The sequence below is a fragment of the Suricata suricatta genome, chromosome 6 (assembly GCF_006229205.1).
Source record: "Suricata suricatta isolate VVHF042 chromosome 6, meerkat_22Aug2017_6uvM2_HiC, whole genome shotgun sequence".
NCBI lineage: Eukaryota > Metazoa > Chordata > Mammalia > Carnivora > Herpestidae > Suricata > Suricata suricatta.
Genome location: NC_043705.1, coordinates 51608556 through 51631222, shown reverse-complemented (window position 1 = coordinate 51631222; position 22667 = coordinate 51608556). Strand labels below are relative to the sequence as shown.

General features: G+C 39.5%; 1 protein-coding gene across 1 annotated transcript in view; it reads right to left on the bottom strand.

Moving 5' to 3' along the window:
* Positions 1-22667, bottom strand: part of ARHGEF28 (Rho guanine nucleotide exchange factor 28) — a 237089-nt gene that overhangs the window by 2191 nt on the left and 212231 nt on the right. The gene's annotated exons all lie outside the window — the stretch shown is intronic.

Below are 22667 nucleotides of genomic sequence, written 5' to 3'. Positions count from 1 at the left end.
ACCATCTTCTCTTCCCTTGTTCTATGGTCCACCCTTCCTAAGGCTCACTTACTTACATTGCAAGATTACAAGTAACTGGCCTCGGTCAGAGCAAGAGGTGGAGTAGGGATGGAATCCCAGGTGAGAAAGACATATAGGCTTGAAGCCCACCAGCTCCTTCTTCAGTCACCAACGAGAGGTCATTATAAATAAATGAAAAATATCATAAATAAACATTGCCGCATTTTACTCAAAGACTCTATTATTTAGACGGGTACATATAACTGGTAGCATTCTAATGACAGAAGTGCTTGTGACTTCTGCCCTCCTGTCAAGGAGCTGTAGCTGGTAGAGAAGGCAGCAAGTGAGGCCCTGCAGGAAGAGTCAAATGTCCTCACACTGTCCCATTTTCAGGGATGTGGCACACTTGGCTACGTCTCTGTTTATCACTTCTTCCAAGAAGAGGCAGGCCCACTGGAAGAGAGGTAGCTGGAGCCCCAGAGAAGAAACACAAGTCATCTGGGGAAGCTGACCTGCGCCTGCGAAGCCGAGGGGGACCCCGGGGAAGGGGGGACGCTAAGAAGAAGTAAATCTGTGCTCTATTGAAAGCTAAGGCCTGCCCGGACTCTAGATGCCAGTGGGGCAGAAAGAAGAAAATTCACTTACATTTGGGTGAGTTGATATTAGTAACCCTGGTTCCAAATCCTGTACCTCAAATACTCGAACTCACTAACTGCTGAATATATAACTAGTGAAGATGCTTCTAATCACCCAAGCGCAAAGCATGCCTTCTGGGCACAAGACCTTTTCCAGATCTACTACCACAGTCATCAGTCCTTAAGCCTCAAAATGTTGTAACCCACAATTTACAGTTTGGGAAACAGAAGCTCAGGGTACTGAAATTCCTTGCCCAACATCACGCAATTAAGAACTAATCTAGATTTGAACTCAGAGGAAGGTTGCCACTTGCTGATCCGATCGAGTTTCAGGATTCCCATTTCTTATGATAATGGAAATGGTTTGCTCATCCTTGCTACACTGAGAAACTTCGAATGTTTAGTACTTATCCTCCCAAAGTACCACATTTCGAAGAATCACTTAGCAAAAAAGAAATTAAGAACAAGAAAGACATTCCAAGCTCTGAAAAACTGATACAATGACTATTATAAAATTGGGAACCTCCCTCATTTAATCAGGTAAACACCACAAACCACCCCACCCCTGCAATGATTTCTCTATTAGGGCAACACAGATCAACCCAGAATGCTCTCTGCTATTTTATCACATTTGTATACCAAGAATGCTTGTCTGTGATCACAACACACGTTCAGGCTTTCAACTCCTTTCCCCAGCCATTTAACCTCTAAAAACAACTATTCTCAGTTAGACTCCTTATGTTTAGCATTACACAACCTAACACACATACGCCCACACCTCACAACTTCCATCTAGCAGAATGGTATTAAAGAAAGTTCACGTAAGCCACTATAGTGCCGTGTCCTAGCCAACAGAAGGTCCAGCCAGGGTACACAACATACCACATGGAGAGGAAACAACCATCCATTGAATGAGGTGGTTTGGGAGGTGATTGCTGACAAATGTGATAATACCAGGCACAATGGAAGCCCTTAATCCATGTAAGTTTCCTTCCTCTGGGGGTGTGAGACATGTAGCAAAAAATCCAAAATACTGGGAGTGAGTCTAGGCATCTGGGAAGACCTCTTAATGGGTTTCAAGAAAAGGCTTGTTCAAGAGCCAAAGAACCAAACGTGTATCAGAATTTCTTTTATGTCAAACTCTAGGTTCTAGTTCAGGAAGACAGAGATTCAAGAATAAATGGGGGGGGGGGCGGTTAGTTTTTAATTGGTGTGTGTGTGTGTGTGTGTGTGTGTGTGTAAGGGAGTCTGCAAGTTTAATGAGAATTTTTTCAGATAAGAATAAAAACACAGAAGAACATCTCTAGGTGAGAAATAGCTTGCTGGACCCTAACGTGACAGGCCCATGTTGGAATCCCAGATGTATTAATGGAGGTTATTGTGGATGTGTGGCACCTGAAGGTGAACTCAATTTCCTTCTCCATGTTTCTCCTTGGTTTCCAGCTGAACTATTTAGGCAAGTCAGACACCCTATCTTTGAAATTAGAAACCGGTCCATGATTTCTGATTTTATTATTCCATTTCGACCCTGAGAGAACTCCAGCACAGCAACTGTTTACTTCTCATGGTCAGCCACCTTTTTCCACACTTTCTACCCTAGAGAACAGGATCATTATGTGGAATCTTAAACTGAAAAAGCATTTGTTAAAATCAAACCTCACTGGTCCAGAAAGCAGAATTCTTGAGGAAGAAAACTCATCCAGCCTGTGATCAAAATCCCTATAAACTGCTGAACATAAAAATAGGATGCCTGGCTTTTTTAAGAAGAAATATTAATTTAATAGAATCCTAATTTGGTCAACTAAAAAGCAAACACTATTATAATGAAACAAGACTTCAGACTATAGAAAACCTTTCCATCAGTGTCTCAATACAACTTTCCCTGTCCTTGACATAAAAAATACAATTTGATCTTTACTACACTTCTCGAAACTAAAGAGGATCAACATTATTAACCTTAAAATAAAGAAAAGCTGAAAATATATAGGAACCCCATAGCCTAGCTAAACAAAGTAGAGCAGTAAAATCTTGGTGCACGATTTTTCCTACTTAATAAAAAAATTTTCACACCCTATAACTTCTTCCTTAATAAGAAGTCTCCTGGGGCACCTGGGTGGCTCAGTTGGTTGAGCATCCAGCTTCGGCTCAGGTCATGATCTCATGGTTCATGAGTTCGAGCCCCGCGTTGGACTCTGTGCTAACAGCTAGCTCAGAGCCTGGAGCCTGCTTCAGATTCTGTCTCCCTCTCTCTCTGACCCTGCGCTGCTCATGCTGTCTTTCTCTCTCTCAAAAATAAATAAAACATTAAAAAAAAACAAAAACAAAAAAGTTTCCTTAGGTCCACTGTGGGGTCTAAGTCAGTCTGCTAATAAAGTTTCAAAAAATTCTAAGTACCCACATTTTGGAGTGGGGGGCAAAACGCACCCAAGTTACCAAGGGACATGCACTGCACCACGCACTGATAGCCACAGATGGTTGCCTAAACCTCCCTACTTTTAGCCTTTAGTTGCAACCTGTTGGTTGACATTTACATTTATCATTTTCACACTTCTCACCTGCTGTTGTAATTTTGGACAACCAGGGAAGAGAATCTGGGGTGTAGGATGATTTACAGCTATAGAAATCAGCTCCTGAAAAGTCAACACTAGCAGGATGCTAAATCAGCCTTCCCTCCGTCGGCTCACCATCATCATTCTTTTGAGTCAAAGAGATAATTGGTTCTTTTCCATAAACTCAAGGTGTACCATGCAACCATGTGCCATATTAAAAATGAACGCAGCACCTCCTAAGCTGAGAGGTGAATGCAGTCTGTAAACCACAAGGTAAAATGTAACCTTGGGCAAGTCATCTCTCTTCTTTGGGCTTTCATGAAAAATGTGACTAAAATCACCTTCCTGGCCTCTTGAACTTCTACTGTATGAGAATTTATACATTTGGATTTTGACTCCAAAATTGGTGATTCACCAAATAATATTCTGAGGGAGCAACAAATGAATGCATTTTTTAAACTGCTTTGTGCTCAAGAAATGCAAATTTACTACCTTAAGCTGCATCTAAGATGATGTTTTAAGGTAATTTCCAGGCCTGGGGTGCCTGGTTGGCTCAGTTGGTTAAGTGTCTGACTTTGGCTCAGGTCATGATCTCGCAGTTTGTGGGTTCAAGCCCCGGGTCGGGCTCTGTGCCAACAGCTCAAAGCTCGGAGCCTGTTTCAGATTCTGTGTCTCCCTCTTGCTCTGCCCCTCTCAAAAATAAACATTAAAAAACTTTTTTTTTAAACAGGTAATTTCCAGGCCTACGCCCCACACCTCTACCTTCATTCTTCTCAACAATACCTATCTGACTGAGCCCACCATAGAGTCCTCAAACCCACAGTATTTGGAAAGCCACCTATTGAGAAGCTGAAGTTCACAGTCAGAACCTGCACTTAACCTTCCCTTCAAAGAACAGCAAACTTAAGAGTAACCTGTTGTGAACAAAGAGCTTGTGACACGTCAGCAAGCATGGTCTATCATGTTTAAATAATTAGTATAATATTTGCCTTTTCTGGATTTTCTAAACAGAAAAGCATTGTAAATTATGATAATTTTAAAGCCTTAAATGTAAAAGCACCAGTATAACTTTCATCATAAATATCACTGTGGACGTCTAGAATTTAACTCAACATATGGCCAATGGCCAGGCACCCAGCAGCCCACTGCTACAAAAAAGCACCTTGAGTCTCCTGTCGGGATCCTTGAGGATGCCTTGCTCAGCCCTCTGTGTATCATCCCGTTCCATTCTCCCAAACAAAACTCACAAAACAGAGCTCATGTCTTCTGGGTCTTGGCTCTATTGTTTATTTTAACGAAGTGTTCTGACTTGTGCTTATTACTACATCCCTTGTGCATGTTCCTAAAATCAAAATTCACACTTTCCTAGCATTAACTCCACCTCAAAAATTTTTTTGATTAATGTCCAAGTCTGCAAAATAAATGGATTCCCTATTAATGACTGATTCATGCTTATACTGTGAAACATTTAAAAAATCGTTTCCTGATGGCATTACTAGCAATCATTATTTTTTCTCAGGAGCATTAATGCACAGCATTTTTCTTCTAATGGAAAACATTTATTGTACAGAACTTGAGGTATCTTCAGAGCAAAGGAAAATTGGTCTATGGCCCTAATTTTGCTCAACTCCATTTTTCATAGTGAGCCACAAACAGGATGTGAGCCTCTGGCATGGAAACAAACCTAGCATTGGTATCTGAAACCAACGATCTCCATTAGTATTGATTCCTTTACTACTCCTCATCTACAGTAGTGCACCTGAACTAAAATAACAGATGTGTGCCGGGGGAGGGGGGTGGGGGGTGTATGCACAAGCAACAGTGTGCATAAAGAAATTTGTAACATATGAAAGCAAACTGTTATAATTTTAAAAATTCTGTTACAGCTGGACTTTATGTTCTTATCAGTAATTAACATATTTGAATCACCTGTGAGTTACGTAGGTAATTGACAAGAAGCAAAACAAATGAAGCAATCGATACAATGAGATTAATGCAAGACACAGTATGACACACCAAGTCTGTTAGAGGAACTTTGATTTGCTCTTGCTCTCCTTTCCTCCCATACGGTGCCAATGTTAAGGACTCATGCATGACGACCTTAACATTAGCAAGCCTTATGGGAGGGAGGATGGGGTAAGGGCCTCTGCCTTCCTCTCTTCTTTAGGATGTGTTTCAAAGTGTTTCTCTAAACAAGATACTAATAGGTATTAATGATAAAAGAATACAGTGGTCAAGTAAGCTAATGAAACCCTGGGTAAATCAAGCTTCAGATTCCTCAGACCTTTAATAGGCACACCTGCATTATAATCTCTAACGATGCATCCTCCAAACGCAGGGAGGTTTTTCTCACAGTGTGCTTGGCATGCACCATGTAACGTATTCGGGGACCCAGTACAGTAGAAAAAGATAAATCTATTATACACTAAGAAAGAAACAATAGATGACCAAGATGTGAGAATAGATCAGGGGCAGGAAGTTGAAAATAAGTGAAGTTTTCCAAATTCAGAAACTCTTAACCCTATACATAATGCCTCTGGTGGACGCAGGCAATTACTGTCAATGGTTCCTCAAGTTATTAGGAGAAAAGGAGTTGGAAAGCTTGGTAGTAAATGGATCAAACTGACAATATTTGAACCCACAGATTCAATATAGTATTATAAAAAGTTAAACAGACATGGTCAACCTTGTAATAGGATGTAACAGGAAACATAACATGGACAATATAGGAAATATACAATATGATCTAGGAAGATTCTTCAAGTGAAAAAAACCCTCCATCTAGTCAAACATCAAACACCCATTCCAACTATCCAGTTTATAGGAAATACAGGGGAAGAATAATACGTTAAATAACACTACAGGAAGACAAGCAGCAAAATTCAGAATGTAGGACATTTTTAAAAATGATAATTTTCAGGAAATAAATTATCTTTTCAAAAAACGAACATTGTCTTCTCAAAAAATTATAAGCCTTTTTAAAAAAAAGGGCAGGGGAAATTTAGATTAAAAGAGATTTAAGAGATATACAAACTAAATACAATATGTGGAATTATTTGGATCCAACGAACCAAGGGGAAAAATTAAGACAGAGAAATTCAAGTACTGACAGTATGATTTCAAGTACAAATTTAAAAATTTTAGATGTAATAAAGATATTGTGGTGATGTTAAAAAAAAACACCTCTTGCCTTTTAAATAAAGACATTCAAGTATTTTGAGATGAAATCATAGGAGATCCTGGATTTAAGATAACCCAATGCGAGAGAGAGCAAAGAGCACCGGTGGACCAGGACTGCCTTGCATGTTGGTCAGCATTGAAGCCGAGGATTCGTTAAACAATTCTACTCTTGTATACACTTAAAATGTCCCATGGTCTATTTTTCAAAGTGCATAGCCTTACATATATGTGGACTATAAAATTATGAAGGGTCCTCTATTATTCCAGCAATGTAGCTTCTATACATGTGATGTAAATGGAACACTGTGGCCATAAATTAGGGGCCTCCTCTGGATGCCAAATGTGTGTTTAGATCCATTTTAATGCAATTCTATGACAAGTCATTGGCAAGTGTGTATGGGCTTCTATCTATTTAGAAAGATACGCAATTTGTATGAATCTGTTTCATAAAATAAATGAGGTTTATCTGAGTTTATAGCCACATATAAGAAATGATACAGATTCAAATATGGTCCTTTGCTTTTGCCTAGAAAATTTAATATCTCCTAAGTGAACTATAATTCAGAAAAGATCTTTTATACCCTGAGTGTATTTGTTGATGGCAATGAATTGATAAGCTTCTCTTGGAATTTGGATTCCTATTCTTCAGCCTTTTGAGTTTACTAAAAACTAAAATGTACCATTCAAGAAACTGATGGTAATACATTTGGTCTAACAATATCAAAGTAGATTTCAGCTTATGATAATAGTAGGTATAAATATGTATTGCCAAAGGAATTAGTGAATCCTGATTCAAAAAATTTATCTACTCCAATTAAAGTCCTGATAATCACTAGTTTCAAATTCTTATATATTGAAAATACCTTAAATTTTCATTTAGCCTAATCCTTGCCTTGTCAGCAGAATCAAATAGATGTAGTCAAGATAGAATTGCATTATAGGCTTTTTCTCTTTAAGCCACTAACACTAATTTACCTTGAGTCAAACATTCAATTCTCACTCCAATATAAAATGACAGGTATCCTACGGAATATGAAAGGGAGAGCCTGATCCAAATACAGGCACAAGCCTAACTTAAAAAAAAGAACTCAAGAAGACAGGAAGCTGAAGAAAAGCTCCAATGAATACCTTCAAAGAAATATTTAAAAGACATTCAACTACAAAACGAGATTCCATAAAATGTCAACTCTAAAAGAACAAAGAAAATCTCTTGAAATTAAAAATGTTAGCTGAATTAAAAAAAAAAAAATCAATGGACTAGTAAGAGGTTAAGGGCAAAAAAATCTTCCAGAAAGTAGAACAAAAACATTAAGAAATGAAGCAAAAAGGGGGCAGGGGGATTGCAGAAACATCAGAGGATTCACGAGGTCCAACTTTTAACTAGAAACAGTTCCAATTAAGATAATAAGAAGAGAAGCGTTTTTTTTTTTTTTTTTAAATTTCCCAGAATCAAAGAAAATGCTTCGAGTAACCAGTAAGAAAGGTTTAAAAAAAAAAAAACCACACAGAGGCATATCATACAATTCATCCAAGAAGGGATAAAGAGAGAATTGTCAAGGCTTCCAAAATTGAGAGCAGGTCACAAAGAATTAGAAATAAGAATGACATCAGACATCTCAATAGAAACCCTAAGAAGAATCAAACCCTTCAAAATTCTGAAGGAGAATAAATTATTTAATTTTTTTAGAGAGAGAAAGGGTTTGCCAGGGAGATGGGCAGAGAGAGGGAGAAAGAATCTTAAGAAGGTTCCTCATTCAGCACAGAATCTGACACAGGGCTCTATGCAGGCCTTGAGCTCAAGATCAGGGTCAGAGCTGAAATCAAGAGTTGGATACTGTACCGACTGAGACACCAAAGAATAATGTTTGGTCTGGAATTCTAAGCCTAGATGTATTACAAAAACCAAATGTAAAAGTAGCAAAAATAAGTGACATGGAAAAGACATTGCAAATTAGTTATTTGGAAAAATTTTGCTTTATTATAGCTTTTCTTGGGAATGTTTAGAGGTAAGATCTGCCAAATAAAGGAATATGTCATGAAAGATAAAGAATGAGACTGAACACACAAGATCTGTCACAGCATGAAGGGTGACACCTAGACAGCGGGCCTGGGACAGCTAGTGCTTATTGGAAAAGGAGGACCAAGGATCCTGGGAGGGAAATTTCCAGGACGGAACGTGAAGCTGATAGATATTGGACGTGTTGAGTGTGTGCAAATTAACACTAGTCAGTGACTGAGAGGCGCACAAGCCACGGAGGAAAACAGTGGGAGAAGGAAAAAAGTAAGCACATGGAGAAGGTAGATGGTTAAAGACTCAATAAAATAGAACAGAATAGTCAAAAACAACATTATTTTAAGTAGCTGCTGCGTATATGGCTGATTTTTCTCCATCCTGAAAGACCTTAGCTCTCTCACAAATGTCCTTTTGCAATCTCAACGTGTCTACATATAACTCTAAATATGATTTCTCTGAAAAGTATTCCTCAAAGTTAAAAACATACTGAACCATTTGAAAACAATTAATTTGCCTGCATAAGTCATACTGAACATTTGAAATTCCAAAATCTGTTAGGAAAAAACAGCTTTAAAAATAGTCACTTCACTGAAGAGGAAACCTAAATGGGAAATAAATACAAAACGGCATTAAATCTCACAAGTAATTAGGGAAGTACAAGTTCTAAGAATGGGAGTTACCATTTCATACCCGTGATATTGGCAAAAGTTAGAAACCTAATGACATTGAGTGTTGGGAAGTTCTGCAAAAACTAGAAATCTCATATATAGATGCTGAGAATTGAATTATATAACGTTAGAGAGAAATAATACCCAGCAACACCAAAGACATTGCCATCCTCTTCATTCTTAGGTGTTATCATGTAAATAAACTCTCATTCCTATACACAAAGGGAATGCATAAAAGGATATTTAGTGAGAATCACCTGTAAGAGTAAAAAAAACCAGGAACATGCTAACTGTTCATTAGTAACAAATATGCTGGCATTTATTCCTATAAGAAATAGTATACAGTAGTTTAAAATGAACTGTCTGAACTACATGTATGAATATGCAATTGAGTAGAAAAAGAAACAGTTGCAAAAGACATTAGCATTATGTATTTATATGGAATATATAAAAATATGTATTATTTATTCATACATGTACATAAAAACAGACTATAGAAATGATATGCACCAATTAAAGACTATTGTTTAACTCTAAATAGGAAAAAAAAAAGAAAAGTAGGGGAGGGATGCTACATGGAACATTCTTAAAAAAAGGCAGAGATGTCTGAAGCAAATATGGTAACAAGTTAACATTTGTTAAATGCATGCCATATACATATTTTTTCTTTACTTTTCTATTTGAATTTTTCATAATTAAAACTTTTATATTAAAAAATACACTAAAATACACCACCACCAATTACAATATGGGGTCTTTATTTGGATTTTGAGTAAAAAAAATCAAACTAGAAAGCACACACATACACACACAACAACAATAATAACTGGAAGTTTAAATACTGCCTATATGTTGATAGTATGGAATTTTTGTTAAATTTTTCCCTTGGTGTGATAATAGTTTTAAAAAGAGAGCCCCAGGGGCACCTGGGTGGCTCAGTTAGTTGAGCGTCTGGCTTCAGCTCAGGTCACGATCTAGCAGTTCATGGGTTCGAGCCCCGCATGAGGCTCTGTGCTGACAGCTGGCTCAGAGCCTGGAGCCTGCATCGGATTCTGTGTCTCCCTCTCTCTCTGACCCTCCCCTGCTCGCGCTGTCTCTGTCTCTCAAAAATAAATTAAAAGGCTCGCTCCACGTGGATCCAGTGTGTTGGTGGAGTCTGTGAGCCCGTGCTTATATAAGCCCGTAATAAAGCCCTTTGCACTGAATTAAATGACATGTAGGTCTCGAGCTCAGGGCCAGGTCAGTATTTTCACGGCATTGAATCCCTCTGAAAGATAGACAGACCAGCCGCTCCTAAGAACTATGACAATGAAGCTGACTTTCCAGAAGCTGCCTGCTTCACGACCCTACCCACATCGAAAGCGTTAGGTTTCTCGATTTGCGGGAGAAGTAAATCCACTTCACTGCCAGGTGACTAAGGCAATATTTTAATGCAGCACTTACTACTTACTGACTCAGTCGAGGGAAAAGCATCTGTTAAAATTCTTAAGCACACAAGATCCAGTGTATTTCTTTAAACCAGAAACAGGCAAGCAATTAAATCAAATACATCCAAGCTAACTAGTTCTACTTCTTAATAATCACGGTATTGGACTTCAAAAAAACTGGTCCAGTTCTCCAAAAGTCTACAAGTGAATTTTTTTTCTCGATCAACTACAAAATTACATGATGTCAAACAACTTACATGCCTTTTCTGTTCTGAGAAACTGGTATTTACAGCTTCCGTAGCAACACAATTTTTTTTCCTTTTAGAAATGAGAAACATTATTTTTGTAAGTCTTATTTGTTTGAAGTAACATTTGCCAAGAAACCAAACTCCAAAATATATTTTCCAACTGCAGCTCTGAGTTTATGCCACTCAAAAATGATTATAATTTTAAAAGCACAACATAATACATAGGAAAAAAATGTTTTGTTCAAGGCAGATCTTCACACCCTTGGCATTCTTTTCACATTTTTGTTTGTTATCAAAGATAACTATATTACATTTCTGGAAATTATACTTAAAATATTTTTAGAAATCGTATGGTTTGAGAAGGTGGCAGTTTGCGGAACAGAGACAAAATGAGGATTTTACCAAAACTGCAATCAAAAGAAAACATACATATCATGGGATTAACAGATCTCCTCCTTGGAGCCATCTCCCTCTGAAGGAAATTAGTTTTGAATTTTCTTATGGATACTGATGTCATATGAAGCTGCTCTTGCTGTTAGTACTTGTGCTTGTTGTATGCCCTGTGACTAACACTAGAGTCCAAAGAAAGCCGATTTCCCTTTCAGTAGCTACAGGTGACATGAATCCCCAAGCTTGCCCTAGGTCCTCCTCCTTCTGGATAGACCGCCTTCTTCTCTAAACAACTCTTCTCAAGAAGCCAGAGCATGACATGCAATCAGCCACCAAGAGCAAGGATCATAAAGAGTAGCCTCAGTCAGTCCCTTCCTGGTGAGCAGCCCACATTCCTTATGAACGTCTGAGGACCACTAAGCACACTGTCCCGAGGAAGCCTGTGACCACACGGTGGAAAGATAAATACAGGTAACTAGGAGAAAAGTAAGAGATCCTGTCCAATGGCTGATGAGTACAGTCCGCAGCTCAACACCACTTCCCAGACCCTTGGGACAGTGAGCTTCCATGTTCGGTGGGCGGGACAACTCCACAGAGGATACATCTGAACTGAGCCTTGAAGGCCGACCCGGTGTCAACAGGGAGAGCCAGCTGGAATTTGCAACTCTCGCAAAGGGGAGAAAATGCTAGATGCTATACAAAAGGAAAATTGTCAAGGTGAGTTGAGGTGAAGGGATGCGATGAAAGAGCAGCCCGTGGAGGGTCTTGGAGGAAGTGTTAGGAGTTCTTACCTGAGAAGTAAGCATGGCAGCCACAGTGATCAGGACCTTTCTATGATTGCCTATCCATCTACATCCTCGGCTTCACCTGCACATCCTGTATGTACGGCCATCCTGCAATGAGAGGTAGCTCCCGGAGCAGAAAGGAACTAGATTCCCTATGTTTACCTGTCTAGAAAGAAACCATATTTAAGACCATCAAGGTTCCATTCCTTTGACAGGTTTTTTTTTTTTTTTTTTTTTTTTTTGGCCATAGTAGAAAGTATGTCAGAATGAAAACTAGTTTGAGCTTCTTATCCATTGGCTCTTCACGAAGTGCTTAGTGTGTGCTCTGTACTGGGCTGTTCATAAGAGAAACCAAATGGAACGAGACCTCAACTCTGTATTCAACAAGTTTATAGTCTGCATAATCACTTTGAAAAGTCTTTCAGTTTCTTATAACTTAAACAAGCACCTATTCCAGAAATAATTCTACTCCTAGGTATTTATACAAGAGGAGTGAAAACATAATTCACCAAAAAAAATACCTTGTACAGGAAGAGCAGCTTTATTCATAATAGCCAAAAATGAGAAATAAGCCAGGAGTCCATCAACAGAAAAAAATGGGTAACTGTGGTAAATTCATCAATGCAAGATTCCTCGGTAATAAAAGAGGACGAACCACAGATTCATGCAAGGTCATAGATGCATCTCAAAAGCATGCTGAGTGAAAAGAACTGAACACAAGATGCCACACAGTATCTGATTCCATTCCATTCATAATAAACAAAATTAACCTATAGTGATGAAAAGCAGAGGAGTGGTTGTTTCTGGGGGGTAGGAATTGGTTGGAAAGGGGAAGAAGGGAGCTTTCTGGAGTGATGGAAATATTCTGTGCCCTGATATTCTTTCCACAAAACTAAATGAAGAGTTACTATCTGGGCACTTCACTGTATGCAAATCATAACTCAAACAAAATAAACTATGTAAAGCATCATAGAGTCTAAAAAGAAAACAAGTGAAAACATGGTACAAAGGAGGAAAACGGTGCACTGGACATACAACATTACACAAGAGAAGTTCCTAACCCAGAGTAAGAGGGTCTGGGAAGGGATCTAGAACTACGTAACCCTGGAGCAAAGTCTTGAAAGATGAGTAGCTTTAACCAGGTTGGAAGACAAGGGTAGAAGAGAAGGTATTTCCAGCAGAGGAAGTAGATGTACACAAAATAGGAGGGCTCTGGCCTCCTGACGGCTGGACCATAGTGGGGTAGGATGTAGTAGGACAGGTGCTGAGAGGTTCAAAGCCAGATCAGACCTCCCAGGTCCAAACGTAGCCTCCCACGCTTCTTCAGAGAGGACCGCCTTTCAACACCTGGAGCCTTTGGAAAGACCCAAGGAAGAGAACCCAAAAAATCTCTAAGAGGACTAGACACAAACCCTTCATCACAAGCTCATGTGCTGACCTGGGGGCTACACAAAGCTCTATCTTAAATCTGTTAGATTTGGTTTTCAAAAGACAACCCATGTGGTAAATCCTGTTGGGCGATGTCATTTGGATTTCAACTGTTCCCAAGGGAGAAAAAAATGTATTTGAAGGGTGTGCCATGGGCAACGAGTTAATTTCAACATCCACTTACATCAGTGTTTTCCCCCCAGCATATTTAAAGGAATAGCAGCCCTGCAAGACGCTGGGCCAGAGACCAGGATGCTGGGGTTAAATGCTAAGGTTTGCGAAGCGCCACTTTTGGATATACATGAGCACAACAAAAGTTTTGAAAAGGTTGGAGGGTCCCCAAACCAGCATTTCACAATATTGTTATTATGAGAACTGTCTATCCAGTAACACCTAGTAACAGCCAGGAGAATTGTGCAACATGTTTTGAGATGGGTCTTCTTGGTAAAACCCAGATGAGATGGAAGTCTCTCAGGCCACCAGAGCAGCCACTTGGAAGCAGTCCAGTGGCTCAAGTCTTCCTCAAGGTTTATAGCTTTCGAAACACAGGTATAGTAATGTTGGGAGCCCTTGTGAACTCACAAGTTGAGAATACTCCTCCTGAGGCAGGTTTCAGACGATGACTGATATCTATACCCCTCCTTGCTTGAGCACCAACCCCCAAGGCACCTTGTTGATTGGTATTGGGAGTGACTTGGCCCCTTATTCTGGCCCTAGTATATGCTGACTGTACCTTGTGAAGGAACTTATTGTAGGAACTTCTTCTTTTGTGGGAGCAAACACTGCATTTCCTGAGAATCCTGGCTATTAACCCTTGCTCACAAAGAACTAACTTTTGCCTTTGCTATGCTAAAAACATTGTGTTGTATTTGAACCTAAAGACCGCTTCCTTCCCCATATGATAAGCATCTAAATCACCAACATCAATCACTATTGATAAAGGTTATGTATGAGCCTTCTACAAATCTATGTTCTGGGAAATTTTTACAAATCAAAGAAATTTATCATCAGAAATCATAGTCTAAGGCAAATGCCACTTCTATGCTGTTCCCCATACACTTAACCATAAATAAAACTGAGTCTTGGTCAGTGCAGAGATGCCTGCCTGGTGATCAGAAAGAATATCGTGGCTCTCTCATCCCTCCCTTTTGCTGACACTGTCCATCCTTCAGGGACCCCTGGACCTGCTGGAGCTGGACTCTGGCATAGTAATAAGTAAAAAACCATGTATACTGAGCACCTCCAAAATTCTAGGTTTTTTTATGCTTTGTCTTATGCAATCCTCTACCAAGTCCAAAGCAGATCCTATCAGAAGTCCAATTTTATATATAAGGAAACAAACATATCAAAAATTTCATAGGTAATAAATCACAGACCTGGGAGATGAACTGAGGCAGAATTTCCAACCCTTCTATCTTAACCACTATTCCACTCAGTCATCGCCACTGCTCAATAGTCAACTGCATTCCTTCATGCATTCATTTGTTCATGTATTTGTTCATTCAAATCCCTCACTTAAAAACAAAGCACTTAGGGGTGCGTGAGTGGCTCAGTCCACTAAGCATTCGGCTTTGGCTCAGGTCATGATCCCAGGATTCATGGGTTCGAGCACCGCATCGAGCTCTGTGCTGACAGCTACCTCAGAGCCTGGAGCCTGTCTTTGGATTCTGTATCTCTCTCTCTCTCTGACCCTCCCCTGCTCATGCTGTCTCTGTCTCTCAAAAATAAAAATAAATAAATAAATAAATAAATAAAATAAAAATGAAGTACTGATAAACTCGGATAAAGTTCATTATATTAGAAAATATATTTTTAGTCTATTTTTGCTGAAACTTGGTTGAGGAGGTAGAAGAAGGTGGATCCTTTGTACTCTCACTTCTGAGTAACAGGAAAATATCTTCTCACCTACTTTTATCTCAGGATCATAGCTGGCCAGGGTCATTCTGGCCAAAAATGGTTTAACCCTTGTGGTTTTTCTGGGTCAGTGTTGATCCAGTCATTTAATCAAGCCCTTCATGAAACACATTTTCTGGAATTTTCCTGAACCATACATTCTCAAAGTGGGCCAATGGATTCTCAAGAAACATACAAACCCAAAACAAACAAAAAATGAAAATAATCTAAAAAATCACCAATAACCATCATCTAAAGTATGATAAATTTGTAGAAGTACTATACATTGGTTTGAGAAAATCTTTTAATTGTTGGTGTGCCTCTATCCTAAATAGTAGGTAAGCGATTGAATCTGACAAACATTATCTGTCATATCTATTAATATATCTATATCTCTTATTTAACAAATATAAAAGGAAAATATTTGAATTTACTAGCAATACCTTTGCAAAAATCCTTCCATACTCTTACCAGGACAAATGACAACTTCTCGGAGGAGTGGAATTTTAATGTGATTTTCCCCAATACTTCCTGTGCTCTCAGGCTCACACAGTTGAGTTCTGGGCTTTCTCCCCTGAGTTCATTAAATCTCAGAGCAGAGGAAGCTCACAAAAGATGAATTTAGTATCTGATATTTCACAATGCATTACCCTCAGGCTACTTGATCAGCATGAGATACCTAAAAGAAAAAAATCTTTGTGAAAGGTATGAAGAAAGTTCAGTGGAGTTCCCTGGAGGCAAGCCAACAGCCACCCACCAGCCCTGACTCTCTGGATGGCCGCACTGGCCTTTCAAGGGCGCTGGGAGTACAGCCTGCAGTCCCCAGAGAGACATCAGTGTGCAACTGTACTTTTTCACACTGGAGCTTGAATCCAAAATGTGGCCTCATTACTACATGCCGACTAACAGACCATCACATTTTGGCCAAAATGTTTGTTACATTTTCTCCATCCCATCTCTGTGCCAAGGAAGAGGCGTTTGCATATGCAAAACTTCGGGAGTGTATTTTAGAGCTCAGGCTGAACAGAAGCGTCAAGCATCTAAAAATATAGGATGAGCTCTACTTGTGTAGCATCTATCATGCCAATCTGGATAATTTCACAAATAATCAAAAATAGTATCGCTTTGGGAGGAATAAATTTGTCAAAAGAGTCAGAAGTTGAACCTACTCATGGGAAGTAAGCAGCTCTGAAAACTTCAGTTTCTTAAAGGAAGGTTCGATTTTAATCAGATGGGATATTCATTAAGCTCCCATTTTCTTGTTATAAGAATATCCTCAAAACAGAACCATATGGAAGCAAGTAAAGACAACACAATATGCACATTTCCAAGAGTTCAGGCTTATATAATTTTAAGAATATTTAATAGTTCCATATTTACTATGCTAAAATAAGGAGGGGGAAAAACCCCAGCAGAGCTAAACAGTTAACTGCAAGGGCACATCTGAAATGACAAGAATATAAGCGCAAGATCCTAAACATGCAGATTCCAGAAGCTTCTGGCAAAGTCAAGTATGTCAAGTCTCTGACTTGTAATATCACACCTTCCCATCATCTGCCATCTGCCTCTAGCAAATGTCAGTGTATTCCCAGGATGGAAACACGCGTCCTTTCTGAATCATTTCTTTAAAGACTTCAAAAATACGGTCCACTGCAGTTGGACATTATCACCTTGAATTCATAGCCTCCTTCAGTAATTCAGAAGAATCAAGAATTCCCTCATCTGAATGACGACGGTCTACAGTGAATGATGCAAACATTTACAGACTCCTGTACTGATAGCCCAATTAGGGCCAAACCATCCTTGAGAAATGGGAAGTACAGGAATCCACCATCTACAAGAAAGTACTGGCTTCCAAGGACATGTTAGAAAACAGGACGTTAAAATCACCTCCCCACTTGGGGTTTTTCATGAAGAGGTCTTGGAGCTTGCCATTTCTGTTTTCTGCTGCTGGTGGATTTATGAGACTCTCAGAGTGCAATGCCCTTACTGCAGTGTTACAACATTCTGCATGATTAATTGATTGCAAATCATTGCACAGGGTGCCAAGATCACTGGTAGGAAGCAGGTCATTAAATAAAATTAAAACTCTGCCAATGTTTTGCTTGTAAACGTTACTTCCAAAGCCTTACAGCACCATTTCTTACAAAATGGCCTCAATTCACCAGAGAAGCATAGTGTCCTATATTTTTGGCCAATGACCCAAATATTCTATATTTAATCCAAACATCCAGCATGTTATGTTTTAGGAAGAAAACGCTGGGGTGTAATGAAATTTGCACACAGAGAGCTATGGAAAAGAGTCATCAAGAAAATAATTAAATTTTGCATAGCTTTACTGTGAAATTATTTAGTGAAAGGCCCTGAGTCTTGTCCTGCATAACTGGAAACTTTGTAAGATTATATTTTTCCTTAGGTAAATCTTCAAACCAAGCATTAACATTTCAAATTAAATTGAATTAATATCTCATCCAGAATGAGAATGGATACCCTGGCCCCTTATCCAAGGAAACTTAACAGTGATTTATCATGGCAAATTAACATCCCCACAGATCCAAACTCAGGCCCATGCCTTCCCCTCCCCCCGCCAAATCTGGCTCAAATCTGTGCAAAACAACAGGACAAGATTTCTCCCCCTCAGCCAGCTATGTCTGGGAATTGACCATTTGAGAATATATGGTGCCTTTCAGTTTGGACTAAAGCAAAGGGATATATTTCTTAAGATGCACCCACACTTAATTTTAAGATTGTAATGAGAAATACATGATATTTCAGGTAGAATTTTAAGTCAGACAAATAGAAAGTCAGGCCAGAAATATTGGATCATGTTCTCAGAATCAGTTTAACTAAGCAAATACTATTTGTTTTGCCTGGGGAAATACACTGGACTGTTAAATGGGATTTGGCAAAACAAAAAGCATTTAAGAAAGTATTTCTCTGATGTTGAGCTAACTGCCCATGTCTAATTTACTGGTGTTGGAACTCCTTTATGGTTAAGAAAGAAATACCCCAATGAACAGATAGGTTGACAAAGTTACTGATAAAATAGTTAAATGCTAAATTGTTTCTGTGCCACCTTCCAAAATCACAGCAACAGATTCATTTCTACTTGTTTAGAATAGATGAAAACATCTTATGAAGAATCCATTTTAACTTTTTCATTTGCTACCCCAGGCTCTATGGAGCTGTACATCATGTTCTAAATGGGGGAAAAACTCACATAAGAAGATGTTCTAGAGCCGTACAGTTTGTTAAATAGGACTGTACATCAGTAAACAAATGCATTTCAACATTAATAAGGAAGAAAAAGGTTGATAATGGTTAAAGTTTGTTGCCTAGAATCCACATCCTGTAGGAAAGGCAAACAAGCATAGAGTTACACTGACATCTAACATACATCTTACACGTTTCAAAACTCAGTGCATCCAGTTTGCTGGCCGGATGCTCATCCAACATGGCCACATTAAGCACCATCACACCCCGTGGAACGCTGTCTTTGCTCAACCTCTTCCAATGCCTCAGGAGAGTCCCCCTGTGTGGCTCAAGCTCACAGTTTCCGTCATTTCTGCTTAAGAGTATGGGTCTTAACTCCTTCATTCACATCATAAATATTTATCAAATGCTCATTATATGCCAAACAGTGTGCATGGTGCTTCTGACAGAGCATTTAATGAAGGAGACATGCAGTTCCCCAACCGCATGAAACTTATTCTATACTGGAGCGGGCAGACATTATGTAAATTATTACACATGTAATTCATGCAAATTATGGTCAGTGCTAATAAGAGGTACTTCCTGGTCATTCTGAACCTTGATTTTTATCAGTTTATCCAGGACTAATAAGAACAAATTGATTCAGAGTAACTGGACTCAAAAGGAGATTAAGATCATAAACCAAAGCCCCATTTTTTAAATTTTAAAGAGAGGAATGATTGAAACCATTCTCAACACCTCTTTCTAGTAGAAAAACCTACTCAGGAAACTCAAGTACAATGACAAGATTTCTGGGGCACATACTGACATAACGCAACCATTTACAAAAGGCAACCAATCAGGGTTAGATGTTCTATAGCTCTGGCAGCTCTATATCCCAAATGGAGATTTTCAGTCTTGTTGCCGAAGTGTTTCTTACATTTGGTTCTGGAAACATAGTTGACTGATGAAAATTCTTCCTCTACAGAAAAGAATAAAGAGAAGCTTAATGCTTTGCTGTTGAGACTACCTCTCAGGACAGTTCTGGTGACAAGTAATGAGCACCTCCTCTCAGAAAGGCAGTTACCCCTTATAAATGATTTCCATTCTGAGTTATAAAAAAATTCCCCAAATTAGCTATTCTTTTTTCTAAAACTAAATCTTACTGGGGAACACCTGGGTGGCTCAGTTGGTTCAGCATCTGACTTTTTTTTTTAATGTTTATTCATTTTTGAAAGTGGGGAGAGGGTCAGAGAGAGGGAGACAAGATCCGAAATGGGCTCTGCACTGACAGCAGAGAGTCCAACACGAGGCTCAAACTCACAAACCATGAGATCATGACCTGAGCTGAAGTCAGACACTTAAATGACTAAGCCACATAGGTACCCCAAGTGTCTGACTCTTGAGTTTGGATCAGGTTATGATCCTAGTGTTATGGGATTCAGTCTTGTGTTGGGCTTCATGCTGAGCATGGAATGTACTTGAGATATATTCTCTCTCTCTCTCTCCACCCTGCCACCCCCCCCCCGGCTCCTCCTTCCCAATAGTACTGGGTCTCTAAAATTAAAAAAAAAAAAATTATGGGGCACCTGGGTGGCTCAGTTGGTTAAGCAGCCAACTTCAGGTCAGGTCATGATTGCACAGTTCATGAGTTCAAGCCCTGTGTCGGGCTTTGCACTGACAGCTCAGAGCATGGAGCCTGCTTCAGATTCGGTGTCTCTCCTCTTTCCCCGCCCCTCCCCTGTTCACTCTGTCTCCCTCTCAAGACTGAATAAACATTAAAAATTTTTTAAATAAAAATAAATAAATCTTATTGGCTTTAGTGTCATTTAGGAAACACTAACATCTTTATCACTACACCACCCCGAGTCACAATCAGAATTAATTATTTCCAGAAGGTAGGAAGGAAACAGACATTCTTCAGAACCCAGGAAATGACATGCTTTTTTTTTTCTTTTTTCCTTTAGTCCTATTAACTCTTCCTTCCAATTTGTACAGATGGGAAATTAAGGCTTAGAAATCACGTAGCCATGGGAATGAGAGTGAGTGTTTGAACTGAGGATCTTGAACATCAAGCCCAGCACTCCAGGGAAAGGGAAAAGGCTTTGCAATCACCTAAGGAGAATGTCAGATACACAAATGTGCAGCCTCAGCCCAAGTAAGACTCTCTGAGCGGGGGGATTCATACTTTTATTGCATTTTTCAGAAACCCTGAGGTGCAGTCAGCTAAGTAACCATGGTTCCAGCAACCTATCCCACCCATGACACCTAATTTCTCTACATTTAGCCTCATAGAGGGTATCCTCCCATGACACAACCACAGGATCTGGATCTCAAGTCAGGGGTTGGGGGGCTGCAAGAGTCTCTCCAAGTTTTAAGCCACCAGCCTTAAACTCCACCCATTCAACTCTATTTTTCTCAATTCATCTTTTCACAGAGACTAAACAAAAAGTAACAGGTAAGCTGCCTTATTTGAAAAACAGTGACATTAACTGTGACCTCACAAGACTAGCGTAAGCAACAAACAAACCATGAATTCCAATGTTCTTAACTGGCATGAAGTGCCATATAATATTACATTATTAATTCAACCAAAAGTGAACTGGGATGAAATTCCAAACTGAGGAGTATAACCTTTGCAATTGAAGTGGATTAAAAAAAATGTCACTTATTTTTATAAAGAAACTTACTATAACACATATAAACTTACTAATGGTATTCTTTACACACTGTCTGTGGCCGCTTTTGAGCTAATGGCAGAGCCGACCATATGCGACAAAGACCTGATGTTCCGGAAAGACAGAAACATTCACTATGTTGTCCTTTAAGAAAAAGGTTGCCACCTACTAAGCCAGATGGCCATTTCCTTCTTAGGCAGACCTAAATCAACAGTCCTTGGCTAAACACTTCACATTTGAAGCAACCCCTACCAAACGGAACCTCCACGGCAGGAAAGCCACAGGGGTGAGCGAGGAGTCCCAAATTCTGACCTGTGGAGGGGAAGGTGCATCCTTTGCTAGCCTTGGATCACTGTCTCATGAGTCAATGAGACTGACAGGACCACCCTTATCCTTCAGGTATGTTTAGAACATAAATGGTTCCAAGCTTCCCTTCCAAACCCAACCCTTAATCACTGTGAGAATAAAGCCACACTGTACTAGAAAGGTACAATGTGTATACCATAGACCACATATATGGGTATATGTACCTTTACGTGTATATTTAAAAGGAAATATTTTTTCTCCCATGTTTTAAGTGAAGGATGACCCAAGGCTAGGCCTAACCTCTGGAATCATTCATACTGAGTGGACTCACTTCAGCAGCTTGTTGAAACCCAATAGGAACCCAGGGTGGGAATGAACAGGCAGCCACATGGCTGGCTGGCTGCCTCCAAACCCACCCACCTGCTGTTTCACTCTCCTGCTGTGTGCTGGGCTCTGTGTGCTAAGGCGGACGGCCCTGGCCCCGCTGGCCCACACAGCCAAGCTTCCCCCAGAGAACTATGCAATCAGGAAGTTGGCAGCCATCACCGGGGGCTCACCAGGCTCTACAAGTAAATGGCATGTTTCCCTTTCCTGGTACAAAATCTGCAAAAGGGAAAAGTCAATCATCTACACTTGTCGGTGAGAAAGATTAAAATTAAGCCTCGGAGCCCAATTCTTTATAGTCTTGCCATGACGTGGATTACTGAGAGCAAGTTAGACTGTGATTTCCTTAAATACATTCCCGAAGTGATAGTCAAAATTCCAGAAGAAAGAGTTGCCCAGTGACTTCCCAATGTTGACTTCTATAAACTCCCATAGATGTATCTGGACAATAAGTTGATGTTGTAATGAAGGCTCTCAACCCTTCAGTTTTTGGTTCATTTAAGCAACTCAAAATAAAGGCATCTACTACCTCTCTTATTCGGAGCGGGAGCTCAAAATTCCCAAAGCGCCTTACGTAGGGCCTAGGTTTGGAAATACGGTCTAATGAATCTACAGATTCAATGTTTTCTGCCCCGCTTTCTATGTTGTTGACATACAGGATTGATAATACATCAATAAGCAGATAGAGATTATCACCATTTCCAAAGTTCACTTCATTTCCCTAACCAAGTGAAAAAGGGCTCACAATGCAGTTAAATCACAGTTCAACTTTAGTACGTTAAAAAAATTTAAAGCTTTCATGATACCTAAAACTATTGCAATGAGTAAAATAATTATTTTATCCTGTGTTAAGGGCTACATGGTGTTTCCCCACCCCCCACCCTCGCATA